This window comes from Pantherophis guttatus, chromosome 7 (assembly GCF_059756535.1).
Source record: "Pantherophis guttatus breed Tessera chromosome 7, ASM5975653v1, whole genome shotgun sequence".
Lineage (NCBI taxonomy): Eukaryota > Metazoa > Chordata > Lepidosauria > Squamata > Colubridae > Pantherophis > Pantherophis guttatus.
The window spans coordinates 56,654,880-56,674,724 of record NC_142069.1 but is presented as its reverse complement, the minus strand read 5'-3'; the positions used below and the strand labels follow the sequence as shown (position 1 = coordinate 56,674,724).

Here is a 19,845-nt window from a genome sequence, read left to right as displayed (position 1 = left end):
TCTGCTTTTCTTGGGTTTCTATCTCTTGTTGATTTTGCTTTTTAAGTACCTTATAATAGAATTCTTCCGCTTTTTCAACAGTATTTAACTGATATCTTACTCCTTGATATCTCAATATTATACCCACTGGGACATCCCACCTGTATAAGATATTCTGTCTTCTTAACTCAGTCACCAAGGGCCCAAATTTCTTTCTATCTCTTAAGATCTTAGGCGGCAATTCCTTATATATCCAAATTTTTCTCCCATTCAGTTGTAAAGTAGAGTTAAAGGATTTTTGCAGAATATCATTTCTTATCTCTTTTTCTGTAAAGTAAATTACCACATCTCTAGGCAATTGCCTTTGCTTGGCAATCCAGGAATCCACTCTGTAAGCCTTATCAATTTTACTGATTACGTCCCCGTGATGAACCTTTAAGATCCCAGCCAAAACTTGAGCAGATGTTTTTCTTAAGTCATCACTATTATTTTCCTGTAAGCCTCTAATTCTGATCGCAAATTCTGTGATCCTGTATTGCAACATTACAGCCTCTCTTTCAATTCCTTGCTTTATATCTTCTAGATTATAAGTCTCGTGACCAGCTTCTTCTTTAGACTTTACTTCTAAGCTATTATCTCGAATATTTGCTAAGTCCTTTTCAATTCTTAATATTTTATTGTCCAAGTTATCAATTTTCTCCATTTTAGACTCTAGCAATTTAATATTTGTATCCAACTTTATCGCAATTTCTGAAAAACCATTAGTCACTGTTACAATCTTTTGTTGCAAATTATCATACTTTAGTTGTATCATTTCTTTAATTTCCTGCCTTAAATTTTCAAATTTCTGATTCACAGTTTCATAATATTTTGCCATTTCCTCCTGAATAAATTCTTTTAAATTACAACCATTCTGCAGGGTCTGTAGGCTCAGAGAGTGGGGGAGCACCCCCCCCTTTCTTGTCTGTCAGCTTTTATTAACGCCATCCTTCCAGCAGACTTTTCTCTTTTACCCCCCAAACAAGATCAAGTAATCACCAGGAAGAGAGGAACCTAAAATAACTATTGTTGTTTCAAATTGTAGCCAGCGCTGTATATTCCGCAACTTTGTATCTGTTATAAAAAGACTCTTCTTTCTTCTACTTTCCAAGCCTCCGCGGCCATTTTAAAACTTTTTTTTTTTCCTTCTCTTCACTTTAAAATGCTTGTAAATTCATTAAGAATACTTGCGGTTTAGAGTCCCAAATCCAAATCCAAATCTCATATTTTTTTTTTTTAGTAGATCCATCTGTTAAGTTCATTGATTAGTCCGGTTCCAGCGCCTGGCTATGCAAAAGTGCATAGTGCACCCGATGCCTGGAGCGGCGGCGAGGGAAAAAGGGGGAGCGCCAACCTGCTCGTCCCCAAGAGTTTAAAAAGACTCTGGGGACTTCGCAGAGGGCTCTACCCACCCCCACCCGCTCAGACTCACATTTCCATCAGGAAATGGAGTTTTTCGAGCCGCCTTTCAGATGTAAAGGCGGCTCTTTTACAGGCAACGGGGGGGCGGTCGCAGAGGACCGTCTGGCGGCACCGGAAACCAGACAGGAAGCCCGTCAGAGCTTTTTAAAAGCATTTTTTCTACCAAAGGCTCTGACAATCAGGCAACTCAGCTAGGATCGTCAGAGCCTTTTAAAAGCATTTTGTACAACCTCTTTGGCCGAGGTTGTTAAAAAAATGCTTTTAAAAGGCTCTGATGATCCCAGCTGAGTTGCCTGATTGTCAGAGCCTTTTAAAAGCATTTTTTTACAACCTCAAAGAGGTTGTAGAAAAAATGCTTTTAAAAGTTTTTTTAAAAAGTTGGCCATGCCCACCCAGTCAAGTTACCCCACCACCTAGTCATGCCCACAGAATCGGTAGTAACAAATTTTACATTTCACCACTGGTCTAAGGACTCTTCATAACTTCCATCACATTCTGCTTCCTTTTCATCATCAGTCGTCTGTTCTTCATTTTCATCATAAGAAATAATTACTTCATTTATCAGTATCAAAATCTCTGGAATACTTCTCTGATTATATTCAGCGAGCCTTTGTCTCTCATCATCTTGCTGCTTTTGCCTTTTGTCTAGTTGTTTCTGCTCTAGCACTTCTGGCAAACCAATCGGGTGCAATACAAAAGAACCAATCTTATCTCTCTGATCTTTAACGAATGCAAATTTCTTTTTTTTTATTGAAAAGTTTTACAAAAAAAATACAAAAATTTTCTCCCCCCCCATGTTCCCCCCACCCTTTCCCCCCCTCATCCCCCCTCCCCCCCAGACTTCCCAGAGCAAAATACAAGGTATTTCATTTAATCAATCATAAACTAGATTAATCTACTTATCCTCAAAGTACTAACTCCCCCCCTGAAACCTTAACTCCACTATAGATAACCTAATACTTCTAATACTAACATTCATTCATAAGCTATTTGATATTTTCTTGTCTGATACTTATTTTGAATATAATCAATCCATCTTCTCCATTTCGATACGTATCTTTCTTGTGTGTGGTCCTTCAAGTACGCTGAGATTTTCGCCATTTCTGCTAGGTTTGTTACTTTCAATATCCACTCTTCAATAGTAGGCAAAGAGTCCTTCTTCCAATATTGAGCTACCAACAGCCTAGCTGCTGAGATTAAGTTCAAAATCAATTTAGTCTCTGATACTGTGCAGTCCATAGTTATACCCAATAGAAACAATTGAGGAGTAAATTTCAACCTTCTTTTCAGAATGTTCTGCATCACCCACCAAATTTTTATCCAAAATGCCTTAATTTTCTTACAGGTCCACCATATATGATAATAGGTTGCATCATTACATTCACATCTCCAACATTTAGCTTGCAAATTAGGATACATACATGATAATTTTTTAGGATCTAAGTGCCATCTATAAAACATTTTATAAAAATTCTCTCTCAAATTTTGTGCTTGCGTAAATTTAACATTTCTGACCCAAATCTTTTCCCACGTTTCCATCATCACTGGTTCCTGAAAGTTTTGTGCCCATTTTATCATAGAATCCTTAACCAATTCCGTTTCTGAATCTATTTCCAATAATGCATTATACAACCTTTTAATATGCATCTGACTTTGATCTCTAATCTGTTTCACCAGATTTTCCTCATTTTGCATAACACCAATTTTTTGATCCTTCCTCCATCTAGCTTGAAGCTGACCATACTGAAACCAAGTATAAATTATCCCTTCTTCTTTTAATTCATCTAAGGATTTCAGTTGCAACTTACTCCTGTCCAAAAGAAGAAGCTGTTTATAAGTAATCACCTCTATTTTTTGCTCTATACTTATATTTTCTATTGCATGTCTGGGATTTGCCCATATAGGTATCTTATAGTTCAGCTTGTATTGGTGCTTTTTCCAAACCCTCAACAATGCATTTCTGAGTATATGACCCTTAAACATCTTATCCACTTTTTTTCATATAACAAATAAGCATGCCATCCATATAACAAATCATAACCTTCTATGTTTAACATTCTTTCTTCAGTTAAGTTAAACCAATCACTAATTTGTGATAAAGCTGCTGCTTCATAATACAATCTTAAGTTAGGCATTTTAAGACCTCCTCTCTCACGTATATCCTGTATAATTTTCAGTTTCACTCTTGGTTTCTTCCCAGCCCAAGTGAAAGTATTAACCCCTTTCTGCCATTCCATCAGATTTCCATCTTTTTAAAGCACTGGTATCATTTGGAACAAAAATAAAAACCTAGGTAGTACATTCATTTTTATTGCTGCTATCCTTCCCAGTAGTGATAATTGTAACTTTTTCCAATTTTCTATTTCTTTCTGTACTTTTTGCCAAAGAATTTCATAATTATTTTTAAACAATTTCGTGTTTGAGGCTGCAATGTATACTCCTAGATACTTAACCTTTTTAACTACTTCAAACCCCGTTATTCTCCCTAAATCTTCTCTTTGAGTTTTGGAGATATTTTTAGTTATCATCTTTGTCTTGTGAAGATTTACTTTAAATCCAGATACTTTGCCATATTGAGCTACTATGTCCAACATACAGGGAGCTGCTTCTATAGGTTGAGATAAAGTAAAAACCAGGTCATCTGCAAACGCTCTTAGTCTATAATCCTGCTGTCTAATTACAATTCCTTTTATTTTATCAGAATCACGTAACTTATTCAACAAAACTTCTAAAGTTAAAATAAACAACAATGGCGACAAGGGACAACCCTGCCTCGTACCTTTCTCAATTTTAAACACATCTGTTAAACCTCCATTAATTATTATTTGTGCTCTTTGTTCCTGATATATTGCTCTAATTGAATGTATGAAATACTCCCCAAAGTGCATTTTTTCTATTATTTTAAACAGGAATTGCCAGTTCAATCGATCAAATGCTTTCTCTGCATCCAAGAATAGGAACGCTGCAGGGACCTGGTTATTTTTTTCCAAATATTCCAATAAGTTTATAATTTGTCTAACATTATATTTCATCTGCCTCCCTTTTATAAAACCTGATTGGTCATTGTGAATAACTTGTTGCATAACTGGCATTAATCTATTCGCTAATATCTTAGCAAAAATTTTATAATCCGTGTTCAAAAGTGAAATAGGCCTAAAGTTTTCAGGTTTGATACAGTTTTGATCTTCCTTCGGAATCAGTGAAACAAAGGCTGTTCTCCAAGAGGGTGGAACTCCTCCCCCTAATTGAATTTTACAAAATAGAACTCTAAGCGGCTCTACCATTTCAAGTTGTAAATTCTTATAATAAACAGCTGTTAATCCATCTGTTCCCGGAGCTTTCCCTGTTTTTAACTGCTTAATTGCCGCAATGATCTCCTCAGAAATTATTGGTTGATTCAATCCTTCCCTCTGTTCCAACATTAATTCCAAAATATTCCCTTCCTTTAAATATCTATCTATATCTATACCTTGTATTGAGTCACTAGCATATAACTTTCTATAAAATTCCAAAAAAGCCTTTTTAATCATATTCTGTTGGTAAACTTCCTTACCTCTATATTCTATCTTACTAATGACTCGTGATTTCTGTTTTTTCCTCAACATGTAGGCCAACCACCTACCTGGTTTATTGGCATTACAAAATGTATTATGTGACCTTACGTTCAGGAGCTCAAATTAGCACACAAAGTGCTCCCTTCTCCTATTTTATCCCACTACAGCCCTAGTTTGATCTAGTGGTTAAGAATCAGGCAAGAAAGCGGGAGACCATGAGTTCTAATCATGCCTTAGCCATGAAAGTCTGGATGACCTTGGGCTGGACAAATCACTCTCTCTCAGCCCAACTGTCCTCACAGGGTTGTTGTTGTTGTGAGGAAAATAGGAGAAGAAAGGAATAATTAGATATGTTCACTACCTTGAGTTTTTTATAAAAAAAATAATAAAGGTGAGATATAAATATTGGAATATGTTGAGCTAAAAGTGAGTGTTCCCAAAATCAAATAATCAGCATTTATGGATGAAGGTGGACAAGGATCCAGTCTTACCTATTCCTGGTTCAACATCTTAAATGTGATACCACTCTGGTATATCTCTGGTATAAGTGTTCTATTCGGGAAAACAAAGGTGCTAGAAACTGAGACGAGGCAGTTTTCAAGGTAATTCCCTTTTAATAGGGTAACAGCTAACATGCAACAAGTAATGCAGAACCGGCAACAACAATTTTCTGTCAAGCCGCTATTTATATAGCAGCTGTCAAATGGTTTAACCAATGGTGCATGTTTATTCTCCGGCTGGCTGAGCTGTCATGTCTTAGCCAATGGGAGGTGCTTCTGCATCATGCCTACCAACGGTGTGGCTTGCGGACGCAACATTCCTCCCCTCCTGCATGGCACATGCATAATCTTGTAGATACGCTGGATGCCTGCACTCCTCCCAGATCAATGCAGTTCAGGAGTGACTTTACCTGGAGGAGGAGGCTGCTCCTGAGCCGCTGGAGCTCCTGGAGACTTTGCTGAAATTTCAATTGGTGGCTCCACAGACGGAAGAAGGCTCATTTCTTCAGATGAGCCTGATGGGAACGTTGTACAGGAAGGAGCGTTTGGGACGTTGATTGGTTGGGGACTGTCTGAGGAGGCTGCCTCAGCAATTAGTTCTGGTAAGGCCCCTTCCAGCCGAGAGGCAGAGATGAATGCTCGCCCTCGGAGTTGATCAATGTGGTAAAGCCAATTTCTTCCATCTTCAAGCTCGACCCTATAAGAACAAGGTCCAGTTACTAGGGTTATTTGTCCCAGCAGCCACTGAGGTTCACCTCCAAAGTTCCAGGCGTACACTTGGTCTTCCATTTTAAAAGTTCTGACTCAGCTGGTCGAGTCCAGGGGGGTGCCAGTTGCGTAGCTTGGGTGCAACCTGTCCAGGGTGGTCCTGAGTTGTCAGCCCATGAGTAACTTGGCAGGGCTGCAGTTGGTCGCCGGGTATGGGGTTGTATGCTGTGCTAGGAGGTATTTTGCGATTTTCTCCTGCCAGTTCCCCGGGCCAAGTCTAGCCAGAATGTCCTTAGCAGACCGGACTGCTCATTCTCCCATACCATTACTGGCAGGGTGAAAAGAGGCCACCTGGGCATGATGAATGCCATGCTCAACAAGGAACATCTGGAACGTGGCCGAGGTTAATTGCGGGCCATTATCCAAAACCAATAAGTCAGGCAGGCCATAGGTGGCAAACAATTTTTGTAGGACCCTAATTACGGCTTTGGAAGTGGTTGGTGCCATGAGGGCTATTTCTACCTATTTGAAGTATGCATCAACCACTATCAAAAAGGTCTGTCTCTGGAATTGCCCAGCAAAGTCTATATGAATTTGAGGACTTCTGGTGCTGTTGGGAGGGACTGTTGAAAGCGCTGGCATTCCACAACCCAGTCAGAGATTGCCTGGTCCAATTTTGGCCACCACACATAGCTGCGACCTAATGCCTTTATCCTGATTATGCCAGGATGTCCCTCATGCAGGCTTCGTAATATCGGCATTTGTAATTTAGGAGGAACCACTACATTACTACCCCACAATAAGCAGCCCTTCAAAATGGACAGTTCATGCTATCTCGTCTTGTAGGGTGGGAACACTGCTGGTAGATGTCCTTGCGACTACCCCCTGCACATCCAGTCCAGTACTTGTGCAAGTATATGGTCTCTGCTTGAGTATTTCGCGATGTCTGCCACTGTTACAGGGCTTTGAATTCATCAATCAATAAGACAGACATCGCTGGAGCTTGGGTCTTGGACTGCGACCTGGAGCGGGCAAAGGCTGAGGCCATTGGCGTTACTTAGTTCCTTCCCAGGGTGATAGACTAGTTGATAATTGTATGCAGCCAGGAATACAGACCATCTGGACATGCAAGGGGAGATAATTTGAGAGGTTTGCTGGTCACCTGCCAACAGACCCAAGAGAGGCTCGTGGTCTGTTATTAGTTGAAAGAAACAGTCGACTTCTGGCGGTGACGTGGGGTCAAGGCAGCACGGGGGAAAATCACTCTGTTCCCAGTACCAATTTTCTGGTGTTTTGGTGGCCCTTAGGGGTAAGGATCGGTTCTGATGGGACCAGCAAGAAGGAGGAGATCTTCAGAGGAGGTGTGGAGAGGTGCAGTCTCCCACCACACCAAGAAGGACCCTCAATCCAGACACAGAAGAAGGCAGCCGACATGGCTGACCCAGAGGCTTGACGTCCTGGTTTAGAGCAATAGGAGGTGGAAAGTGAGTACGGTGCGAGATTCAGCGGTGAGAGCAGGAAATAGAAGTTTCCAGTTTTTGGACTATTGGAGAGGAGGAGTCCAGAGGGGCAGCGGAGAGGAAAGAAACACTCTGAGTGTGAACGGGCGGCAGATAGTGTGGAGAGCAAAATGGAAAGAGGGCGAATTTCAGACCAGCAGAAGAACACCAGGGGAGTGGAAAAGGAGACGATTGGAAGGAAAGTGAGTGTTCCAGGAAGCTGGGAAAGAGAAGCGAATCTGAATACGAGGTTCTGTCTACATTTGCTACTCTAACGAAAGAAGTGTGGATTGGCAAAAAGTAAAGGGTGCATGAGAGTGACAGTGCAGATTGGAGATCGCCATCTTGAAGGCAAGGACCAGCTGATGGTCACTTTTGAGTGAAGGACTAAAATTTCAAAGGAAAGATTATATTTGAATTTTTAAAACCTACAAGAACTGAAAGTACTATCTACATTTATATATAACTTAAATGCTGATATATTTATTTATATAGTAACAAATAGAATTTAAATTTTTACATTTATAATTAATTAATAGCAAATTATTACTAATTATTGGTAAATTTATTGTCTTTTTACCTTTTCTCTTCTTTTTTTATTTTGTCCTGCTCTTTTTCTTTACCTTTCCTTTTGACTTGTTCATTTATTATTTAAAACAAATATTTAAAGTTAATATTAGAGCTTAATTGATTAAATTAATATTTGTATATCTGCTTATTTGTTGGGTTTAACCTAAAAGTGGAATAATTTTAGTAATTAGATATTAATTAAGGTATTAATGAATTTCTCTTTTGAATAGAATTTTATTAATTAAGTTAGGAATTATATTATATAGATAAGCTTTTTGGGATATGATGCATTGTGCATTGTGAATTGTAATGGACTAGTTTATAATCTGATAGTAAGGGATAAGGAAAAGAAAGAAAGGAAGTTGAATAGTGAAGGGGATGGTGATTTGGGAAAAGATAGATAGGATTTTAGGGGAACACTATAGAATAATAAAGGAAATGACCAGCACCACCACAACCATTGTGAAGGCGGGAAAGAAAACTACTTCGACATTGACTGGGCCATCAGCTTCTCCTGCAGCCCAGAGAACAATAGAAGGAATGTTCCCATCAGAAAAACAACCCCACACTTCGAATATGCAAACTATGCAGGCTACCCTCTCAGCAATTCAAGAGACTATAGCAAAACTGCAGGAATGTATAACAGAATCATGAAGAAACGAGGAGGGATATGGATGAGATCAAGAGGAAAGTCAAAAGCGATATTCAAAAATTAGATGAAAAGATGGGTTCAATACAAGAAATCATACAAAAAAAATGATTCTTTTCTCATAGAGAAAAGAACAGAAGAGACAGAAGGAAAATTGGACTCATTGGACCAGAAAATGATAGGACTAAATAAAGAACTGGAAAACACCGTGACCCACCTGAAGATGAAGAGAGCTTCATTCTATCTGCGATTTCAGAACATTGTCGAAGATAGAGAGGAGGACTTGACATTTGTGATGGCGGAAGTGATTGTGGAGGCCCTCCAGCGAGATAAGGATGAAATAATAAATGAGCTGGACGAGGTCTATAGGGTCCACACGAACTACGCCAGACAATATAAACTACCAAAGGAGGTCCATGTAAGATTTGTGTGAAGAAAAGTAAGAGACATTGTTTATAAAATAACGAAAAATGAACCCATGTTTTATGGAGGCAAGGAAATAATCACATTAAAGCATGTCCCTAAGAGAATAAGAGAACTGAGAAAGGAATACTGGTTCCTAGCCACATTATTAAATAAGCAGCACATACCATTTAGATGGATAACACCGGAGGGAATGTTGGTGTCATGGCAAGGGAAAAAAATTAAAGTGGACTCACAAAGCAAAGCACAGAACCTTCACGACCAAGTGATGGGTATAGAAGGAGTAAATAGTAACAGGGAGGAACCGTAACACAGGACTAAAGGGGCCCAAAGACAGGAAGAGCAGGAAAAGGTACTAGAGGAGGGAGCTAAAGAGGAAGAAGGGGAACTTCAAGAAGAAGAACGAGTGAGAACAAGAACGAAGAGAAGGGACAGGAAGTAATAGGAAATAGCGCGTAGTAGAACCACAAAGGAATGGAACAAAATTTAAAAATTATATCATTAAATGTAAATGGTCTTAACTCTCCGGCTAAACAACATCAAATTTTTAGAAAAGTGGCAAAACAAAAAATGGATATAGTGTGCCTCCAAGAGGTGCACATAAGGAAACAGGATGAAAAATACTTACAGTGTAAAAAATTAGGGGAATCATTTGTAGCATTAGCGGAAGAAAAGAAAAGAGGAATAGTGGTGTACATTAGAGAAGGAATAGAGGGTAATTTGAGATATGTAAATTCAGCAGGAAGAATATTGATGATAGAGGTAAAATTAGAACATAAAAATATTTTATTGGCGGTCATCAATGCGCCGAATAGTGGACAGCTAGAATTTTATTTAAAAGTACATGAAAAGATAATAGAAGAAAAAACAGAGAATATATGTTTAATTGGTGATTTCAACGCAGTTGTAGATGTAAAAAAGGATTATAGCAGTGATCAGAATAACAAAAAAAAAGAAAAGAAAGAAAAGAAAAGAAAAGAAAAGAAAAATGTACTTCCTAGAACTTTTACGGACCTAGTAGAAGAATTAAATTTAATAGACAGTTGGAAATTCTGCAACCACAAGGTAAAGAAATTTACACATTATTCCAATCGTCACAAGTCCTGGTCCAGAATAGACATGGTATGGATAACGAAGACACTTATTCAAAAGATAGAAACAGTAGAAATAATGTCAAACAATTGGATTTAATACGGACTGGACTTGACAATTCTTTGACTTTGTGTACCATCTCCAATGAGACAACCCATTTAGGAACTTGGGTATAAGTTTGTTTCTTCACCTTTTCCCATACTTTTATTAAAATTCTTCTAATATAGTGGTTAGTAAAATATTTAGATTGTTTTCCTTGTTGTGCCCACAAAGCTGAATGCCAGCCTTGGTGAAGATCAAATCCCTCAACCATTAATATGCGTTTTCTCGCAAGGGATACCCAGTCTCTTATCCAAAGAAGGGACAAGGCTTGGTAATATAGCTCCCAATTTGGGAGCCGCAAGCCCCCCCTTGTTTTGTGCTCCGGTAGCATTTTTCTTTTAATTCGTGATTTTTTTCCCTTGCCAAATAAATTTGCTTATTGCCTGATCCAATTTCCTAAAGAATTTTTTTTCCAAATTTACAGGAGCCGTTTGAAATAGAAAAATCCACCGTGGGATAATATGGGCTTTGATTGCGGCCACCCTGCCCAGAAGTGAAAGCTGTATATTCTTCCATCTATCTAGGTCCTCTACTGTATCAGCCAATAATTTAAAGTAATTGGTCTCTTTAATATTATAGCATTTGTTTGTCAGTCAAATCCCTAGGTATTTTACCTTCTTAGTAAATTTAAGTCCCATGGCTTCCTGCACCTTATTTTTTTGATCCTCTGTTAAGTTTTTGGATATCATTTTAGTTTTATCTTTGTTAATTTTTAATCCTGCGACTTCTCCATATTCTTCAATTCTCCTTAGCAATATCGGACCTGAGGTTAGGGGGTCTTTGAAGATGAATACAAGATCATCAGGGAAAGCTTGGAGCTTGTATTCTTCTCCCCTAATCCTCAGGCCTCTAATATCCTTGTCTTGCCTAATTATGTTGAGAAGTGGTTCCAAAGTTAAAATGAATAATAACAGTGAGAGAGGGCAACCCTGTCTGGTACCTTTGAAGATTTTAATCTCATCGGAGATCATTCCATTAAATAGCAACCTGGCTGACTGTTTAGTATATATAGCCTGAATTGCATTTATAAATTTAGGGCCAAATTCCATATTTTTAATTGCTGTGTAATAAAATTCCAATTGACCCTATCAAAGGCCTTTTGGGCGTCTATGAATATCATTGCCATACCTTTGTCTGAATACCTTTCATAATACTCCATTACATTTAAAATTACTCTTACGTTGTCTCGAAGTTGTCTATGAGGTAGAAAGCCATTTTGGTCCTGATGGATGAAGTGGGAAAGAAATATTTTGAGTCTTTCTGCTAGTACTGTCGTAAAGATCTTGTAATCGACATTTAAGAGCGAGATTGAATTAGTGATCGGTCCGAGTCGGGCTTTGAAATCAATTAAATATAAGCTTCCCTCCAGGATTGAGGTATCTTGGCATCTGTTAAGACCTCGTTAAATAGACTTCCTGTCTGGCTTCCGGCGCCGCCAGACGGTCCTCCATGACCGCCACCCCGTTGCCTGTAAAAGAGCCGCCTTTACATCTGAAAGGCGGCTCGAAAAACTCCATTTCCTGATGGAAATGTGAGTTTGAGCGGGTGGGGGTGGGTAGAGCCCTCTGCGAAGTCCCCAGAGTCTTTTTTTAACTCTTGGGGATGAGCAGGTTGGAGCTCCCTATTGTCCCTCGCCGCTGCTCCGGGCATCGGGTGCACTCTGCCTTTTTGCAGAGCTAGGTGCTGGAACTGGATTAACTAACGAACCTAACAGACGGACTTATTAAAAAAGATGAGACTTGGACTTGGGACCCTAAATCTCAAGTATCCTTAATGAATTTACAAGCATTTTAAAGTGAAAGAGAAAAAAAAAAAGCTTTAAAATGGCCGCTGACGCTTGGGAAGTAGAAGAAAGCTGAAAGTAAGAGTCCTTCCATAACAGATACAAAGTAGCGGAATATATAGTGCTGGCTACAACTTGAAAGAAAAATAGTTATTTTAAGTTCCTCTCTTCTTGGAGATTTGTACTTGATCTTGTTTGGGGGGTAAAAAAGAAGAGTTTGCTGGAAGGATGGCGTTACTAATAAAATCTGATAGACAAGAAGGGGGGGTGCTCCCCCACTCACAACTGTTTGAACAAGCTTTGAGCCTACAGATTCTGCAGAATGGTTTTAATTTAAAAGAATTTATTCAGGAGGAAATGGCAAAATATTATGAGACTGTGAACCAGAAATTTGAAAATTTAAGGCAGGAAATTAAAGAAATGATACAACTAAAGTATGACAATTTGCAACAAAAGATTGTAACAGTGACTAATGGTTTTTCAGAAGTTGTTGTAAAGTTGGATACAAATATTAAATTGCTAGAGTCTAAAATGGAGAAAATTGATAATTTGGATAATAAAATATTAAGAATTGAAAAGGACTTAATAAATATTCGAGATAATAGCTCAGAAGTAAAGTCTAAAGAGGAAGCTGGTCACGAGACTTATAATGCAGAAGATATAAAGCAAGGAATTACTATTATTATTATTATTATTATTATTATTAATTAAATTTCTATACCGCCCTTCTCCAATAGGACTCAGGGCGGTGCACAGCCAAGATAAAAACAAAGCATACAAAATTTAAGAACAGTATTAAAATAATTAAATATTTTGGCCGAAATTAAGATAACCCAATTTAAAATCAATTTAAAATTTAACTCAGGCCAGCCCAGCTTGTTGAAATAAATAGGTTTTCAGGGCCCGACGAAAAATCCGGAGGTCTGTTATTATACGTAACTCTGGGGGAAGGTTGTTCCAGAGGGTGGGCGCCGTCACAGAGAAGGCTCTCCCCCTGGGGGTCGCCAGCCGACATTGTCTGGCGGACGGCACCCTGAGGAGGCCCACTCTGTGCGAGCGTACTGGCCGGTGGGAGGCTATTGGTGGCAGAAGGTGGTCTCGTAAATACCCCGGCCCTAAGCCATGGAGCGCTTTAAAGGTGGTCACCAACACCTTGAAGCGCACCCGGAAGACCACTGGGAGCCAGTGCAGCTCGCGCAGGAGAGGTGTCACATTGAAAGAGAGGTCGTAATGCTGCAATACAGGATTACAGAATTTGCGATCAGAATCAGAGGCTTACAGGAAAATAACAGTGATGACTTAAGAAAAACATCTGCTCAAGTTTTGGCTGGGATCTTAAAGGTTCATCCTGAGGAGGTATTCAGTAAAATTGATAAGGCTTATAGAGTGAATTCCTGGATTGCAAAGCAAAGGCAACTGCCTAGAGATGTGGTGATTTACTTTACAGATAAGGAGATAAGAAATGATATTGTGCAAAAATCCTTTAATTCTACTTTACAACTGAATGGGAGAAAAATTTGGATATATAAAGAATTGCCGCCTAAGATGGTAAGAGATAGAAAGAAATTTGGTCTCTTGGTGACTGAGTTAAGAAGACAAAATATTTTATTCAGGTGGGATGTCCCAGTGGGTATAATACTGAGATATCAAGGAGTAAGATATCAGTTAAATACTGTTGAAAAAGCGGAAGAATTTTATCATAAGGTACTTAAAAAGCAAAATCAACAAGAGACAGAAATTCAAGAAAAGCAGAAGGAGATGGAGACAATGAAGAAACAACAAGTTAAAGAGGTCTCCACAGATGAGCCGCTTTTGGATTCTCTTTCAGAGGTCTCAGCTGGATTATTTAATATAAGAGAGGCGGTTTCGGACCCTAATGCAATGATTTGTCAAGCCACAAACCAGCATGGAAGTCAATCAGTTGATATACAATTTACAGAACCAGAAAGATCTCAGCCACAAAAGCAAACCCAACAGGATCAAGTTATACATCAGCAAAACCAAATAGTTGACACACAACCTACAGAAAGGAATTTAGGATGGAGATCCAACCCACAAAAAGTCAAGAAAAGAAGAAGTAGGTCTCACAAACATAAAAACTTTTAAACTAAACAACAGTGTAATGCCAGTTACTTATGAGAGGACTGAATATACGAAAAGATAATTGGCAAAGTATTGGTTTATTTTATCCTGAGGATAGGGCAGATCTCTGCAGTGCTGAATTATTTTGGGATGTGAAAAAGGCCTTAAATCGAATGGTTGGAAATATCTTGTTTGTTTTTTGGATTTCCGGATAAATATATTACGTGTATGCTGAGTTATATGGCAAGAGATCTACTGGATTGGGGCACGCAGAAGATCTGGTTGTTACCCTATTATGATGGTTGGAACTAATAATCTGGATAAAAGACACCTCCATAAATATTATATGAAATATAATTATAAAGTCACTCGGGTGGTTGTCGGGGTTTTTTTTTTTCTCTCTTCCAACATGAAGATATTTGTTACTGATGGGGGCAGATGGTAATTGAAGATACTGAAAATACTGTTGGAATAAGGATGCGATGTTACCCTAACATGGGCGATGGAGTTTATCATCCAGTTGAAAGATATTACAGAAGATGCTATATGGATTACAAGCTTAAAGTTTTTCTCTTTTAGGATTTTATTTACATAAGGGAATATTTTTCTAGGGGAGTGGGCAGAAGAATAAAGATATTAAGAATAATTATGGTAATTTTGTAGGAAAGTGGGTGGAGATAGGTTAGGTTATGGATTGTTTAGTCTAAAGAAAAGGGATATTATGTTTAGATGTGAGTATACGTAATGAAGGGGGGGAAGGAAATGGGTAGCTGAACTGAATAAGTGTTAAATTAGGATTTATTGAATAGTCTTAGAGTGGAAGTATGCTATGAAATGTTATATCGTATGGGGGGTAGTAAAAGGGTAGATCACGAGCAGAAATTGTTAAATTGGGAGATATAATATTATTATGTTAAATCAGGAGTTATTAGACATTGTTATAATAGAATGTCACTTTGAAATGCATATTATAGCATAGTATAAGGGGGGTATGATAATTTTATTAGAAAGAAAGGGTCAGTATATGGAGATGGAGTAAGTGGATAGTCAAGCATGATATAATCTGTTATGAATTTGGGTTTTATCATGAAGAAGTCAAAGGGGAAGGGGGGTGAGGGGGGTTAGGGAGGAGGGGGGAAGGGGGGAAGGGGGAAAAATCTGTATTTGAAAAACTTTTTCAATAAAAAAAAAAGACCTCGTTAAATACATCCTTTAGTTGAGGACCCAGCAGGTCAATAATACCTTTATATAATTCACTTGGGACACTGTCAGGCCCAGGGGTCTTTCCCCCCACTTGCTTCTTAATAGCTCTTTCAATTTCACCAATAGTAATCTCTTTATTTAAAGTGTGCTTAAAAGAATCGGGGATCAGTTCCAATTGAAGTCCTTGTAGATATTCCTCAAATTTATTTTCTTGACATCTTTCTTCTCTGTATAAAGAGCCATAGAATTCCTGGGCTATTTTTATTTTTTTGATCCTATTAACTGCCAAATTTCCATTTTTATCCTGTAAGTATTCTATTTTTCTTGCTTCTGCCTCTTTCTTTAGTCTATAACTTAACCATTTCCCAGTTCACATGCTCAAACTGTCTTTGTCTGCTTTTCCTAATTTTGTCTGCCAACTCCTTTTGGTCTATTAATGAAATCTCGTGTCTAATTAAATCTTTTTTCTCTTTGGATTTAAGATTTCGTGGGTCTAATCGCAATCGCAACACCTCTTCCATTTTTTCTAGCTCTGATAGTAGCTCCACCCTTTTTGATCTTTTTTTTTTTTTATTGAAAAGTTTTAAAAAATTTTACACATATTTTCCCCTCCCTCTTCCCCCCTTTTGCCCCAACCCTCCCCACCCCCGGGCTTTCCATCTTTTTGATCTTTCTTCTTTCCACTTGCGGGCTAAGTATTTTATTGCCAATCCTCGCACTACGGCCTTAGCAGTGTCCCAAGTATTTTGTAGAGAAGTGTCCTCTCTTTTATTTTCCATAAAAAAGAATTGTAATTCCATTTTTATCATATTAACAAAGTCCTCATCCTTCATTAATTCAGCTCTCATGGACCATCTCGCTCTTTTTTTTTAACCCCTGCCCATTTGATTATTATAGGATGGTGGTCCGCCCATACATTCGTACCTATCTCCAGTTCTTTAATCGCCTCTTTAATCTCTGATGTTGACCAAAACATGTCAATCCGTGACCACGACCAATGCCTGGGGGAGAAGAAAGTGTATTGTTTTTCTTTAGGATGTAGATCTCGCCATACACCTGACAGTCCTATTTCAGTTGCCAATTTGTCCCAAATTTTTGGTAGTGTTTTTCTCTGTCCTTTTGCATATTTTTGGGATCCCCTCCCTGTTTCATAATCCTTACCTGCGTCAGAGATTGCATTAAAATACATACATTTTCATAATCGAGATCAGCTATCTTCTTATACAGTTTTTTTAAAAAGTTTTTTTGATCAATATTGGGGGCATAGATAATTACTAGTAGAGTCAATTTTAAACCTATTTTAATCTCCAAACATGATATTCTTCCCTCTCCATCTTCATATAGTTGTTGAGTCACTAATCCTTTACGGTCATACACCGCAATACCTCATTTTTTCTGGTCGGCCAGGGATACATACAATTTCCCAAGTTTGGGACAAACTAACACCCTCTGCTGGTCTTTACGTATGTGGGTTTCTTGTAGACAAATTAAATTGTAATTTTGTTTTGGAGATTAAGCCAAACTTTCTTTCTTTTATTTGGGGTGTTTAGACCATTGATATTCACCGAAAACAAGTGCAGCCCCTCTTCCATATCCTCACTTTCCTGTGGCTTTCTGTTTTCGTGATCTAGTTTCTACTTGCAATCCGAGTCCATCCCCAACCTTTTCCTTTCCGTTCATCTTCTCCTGTTTGCCATGACTTTCCATCCTTGTCTCCAGTATAATATCCTCTGAGCTCCTGCTCTCTGGTTCCCCTTCACTTTCTCGATCAAAAAGAGTAGATTGAGATTCGTAAAATTCCTGTGCATCTTGTGGTGTTTCAAGTCTAATCCTCTGCCATGTGAACGATAACCCCTCTGGCAGTAACCAGCGATACTGAATTCCATATTTTCTTAAGTTTGTTGTAAGAAAGTTGTATTGTCTTCTAGAATCCCACACACATCGTGGTAGTTATGGTAATACTATAATATGCTTCCCTTTGTACGTGAATGATTGATCCCTGGTTTTCTGAAGTACCTCCTCCCAGACTGCCTTTTTAGAGAAACGAATGTGGATTTCTCTTGGGAGATTATGACGCCTGGCATAACTGGTGTAAATGCGGTAAATTTCATCAACATCCCTCATTGCGTCGAGTTGATCCCGTCCTAGAATTCCCGCAAATATTTCTCCCATCACTTTGTTGAGACATTCTTCCTTTTCCTCCACCACATTCTGGAAACGTAGAAAATACCCAGATCTGTCCATCTCAAGCAGCACTATCTCGTTTTCCATCTTTTTATTGATCATAGTATAGTGAGAGTCCATTTTTTCTAGTCTGTTATCCATTTTAGCTGTTTTCTCTTCTATAGTTTGTATTCGCTCTTCATGGTTGATTAAAATATTCTGGATCTCTTCAAATCTTGTGTGGAATTGCCTTGTCTCGTTTGATAAAGTTGCCACATCCGATTTTAATTCCTCAAGTACTTTAGAAGTACTTTCTTGATTATTAACTAGCGTATCTTGATTCTTGAGTACCATATCCTGTATGGATTTAAGAATGTCTTGCAGTTCTCAGGATATGGCTGAGGGTGAGGCATCTTCTGCTGATTTCCTTAACATCTGTGGAATTGTTATCAGAGAGGGGGAGGAGGAAGATGTAAGCGTCTTCTTCTTAAGTGTTGTCGTGGTCGTAGCCATTTTGGATAGGCCTAACAGATCTCTTCAATCAATCATGCACTGCCATGTTTCTTTGTCAATATCGTTCAGTTTCGTATTAGTGAGACTACTTTATCTCAATATTTTTCCTACTAAAGTATGGATTAATCAATTAATTAAGCCCTTAAATTATAATTATAGTTGCTGATAATGTGCTGATTATAAAATACATAAATTATCCAGGTACTTGATATTCCAGATAATTTTCTCTAACAGTAATTACACTACTTGACCAATCCTTCAATTAGAAAATGAATTGAAATCAATAACTCTAAGAGTCTATCTATCTTTAATATAATAAGTATGAAGAGCAATTAATTAAGGCAAATAAGCTGTAGTTTTACTATTAAGAGATGAATAATCAATTAATAATTAACAATATAATATCTATCAAATGCTCAATAATAGTAATAACCCGTGGATAATAATAATCACCAAACCAATCACAATAAATAATTTCTCAAAGAAAAAAGAGGGTTAGCTTAGTTGTAGAATAAATCCCAGGGTTGATCACTAGATGGCAATCGAAGAGCAACGTAAGTTCACTTTCACATTCAGAAGATTGTTCCAAATTGACAGCTCATGCAAATGGCGTCTTACTTGTAGCTTCCGGAGTAACTTTCCAAAATAGTTTGAACGAATTGCTACTCCCCTTCACCAGATCTTCAGAGAGCCCAGATTTACAAACAGCAGAGAGATTGTTTTATTAAGAATAACAAAATCCAGCCTTCCTCTTCTACAATCTTATTCAAGGCAATGTCACTCTCTCTTTTTTGGTTCACCTCCAAAACCCTTTTGTCACCCTTCTTAATTCTGTCTTAAATATGAGGAGCAAAAGCAAAATTTGTGATAGAAATGCCTTTCAAAGTTCCCTTATTTTCTTCCGTTTTAAAATCGAATCAAGTTAAATGCGATTACCGGGATGTCCTGGCTTCCTGCTTAGATGTAGTCATGGCTTTTGGATGCCATTCCAGTCATCCTCTTGATGCATCGGCCCCAGGGAGTTCCTCAGCTTCTTCCAGTAGCTTGTACCTCTACTTCGGAGCTGGAATGCTCCCTTCCCTTTCCCCGAGCTTTTCCTGCTCGAGGATGGCTTTAATCAGCCACCAGATGCAGCAAACGGAGCTGTCAGCTTCGGGAGAGAATCCCTTGCTTGCTCTGGCCACTGTGACATCACTTCCCTAGATGATTCTCTCCTTGAGCAACTGGTATGTAGCGTGAGGGACATGCAATTGCAACGTTGCCTGTTAGCCAAAAAGGACATTAGCCTCCAGTCTGCCCTGGATGAAGCATGTGCTTTGAAATATCAGATAAGTCAAATATCAGATAAGTCAATGGCTGAGATGCACAGGACCCAGACCACCTCTGGCCAAACCTCAGCTGTTCACCATGACGATGAGGTCCCCGACAACATTACAGACGACGAGGACGATGTAAGTCACCTCAAATCATCCCAAAAAAACAAGTGGGCGGCAGATAAAAAACCTTCTCAATCATCCTGCTGTCAGGATTCCAATGAACACCCCCAACAAAATAAAGCTCTGAG

At 38.5% G+C, this 19,845-nt stretch overlaps 1 long non-coding RNA gene across 1 annotated transcript; it reads right to left on the bottom strand.

The window, feature by feature from the left end:
• Window positions 1-5,588: 5,588 nt before the first annotated feature.
• On the bottom strand, window positions 5,589-19,490 carry LOC132711045 (uncharacterized). The gene is made up of 3 exons (XR_009621819.2): window positions 19,218-19,490; window positions 16,530-16,606; window positions 5,589-6,191 (listed from the first exon to the last, which is right to left on the bottom strand). It is a non-coding gene; the product is annotated as an uncharacterized LOC132711045 (long non-coding RNA).
• Between the last annotated feature and the right edge of the window lie 355 nt (window positions 19,491-19,845).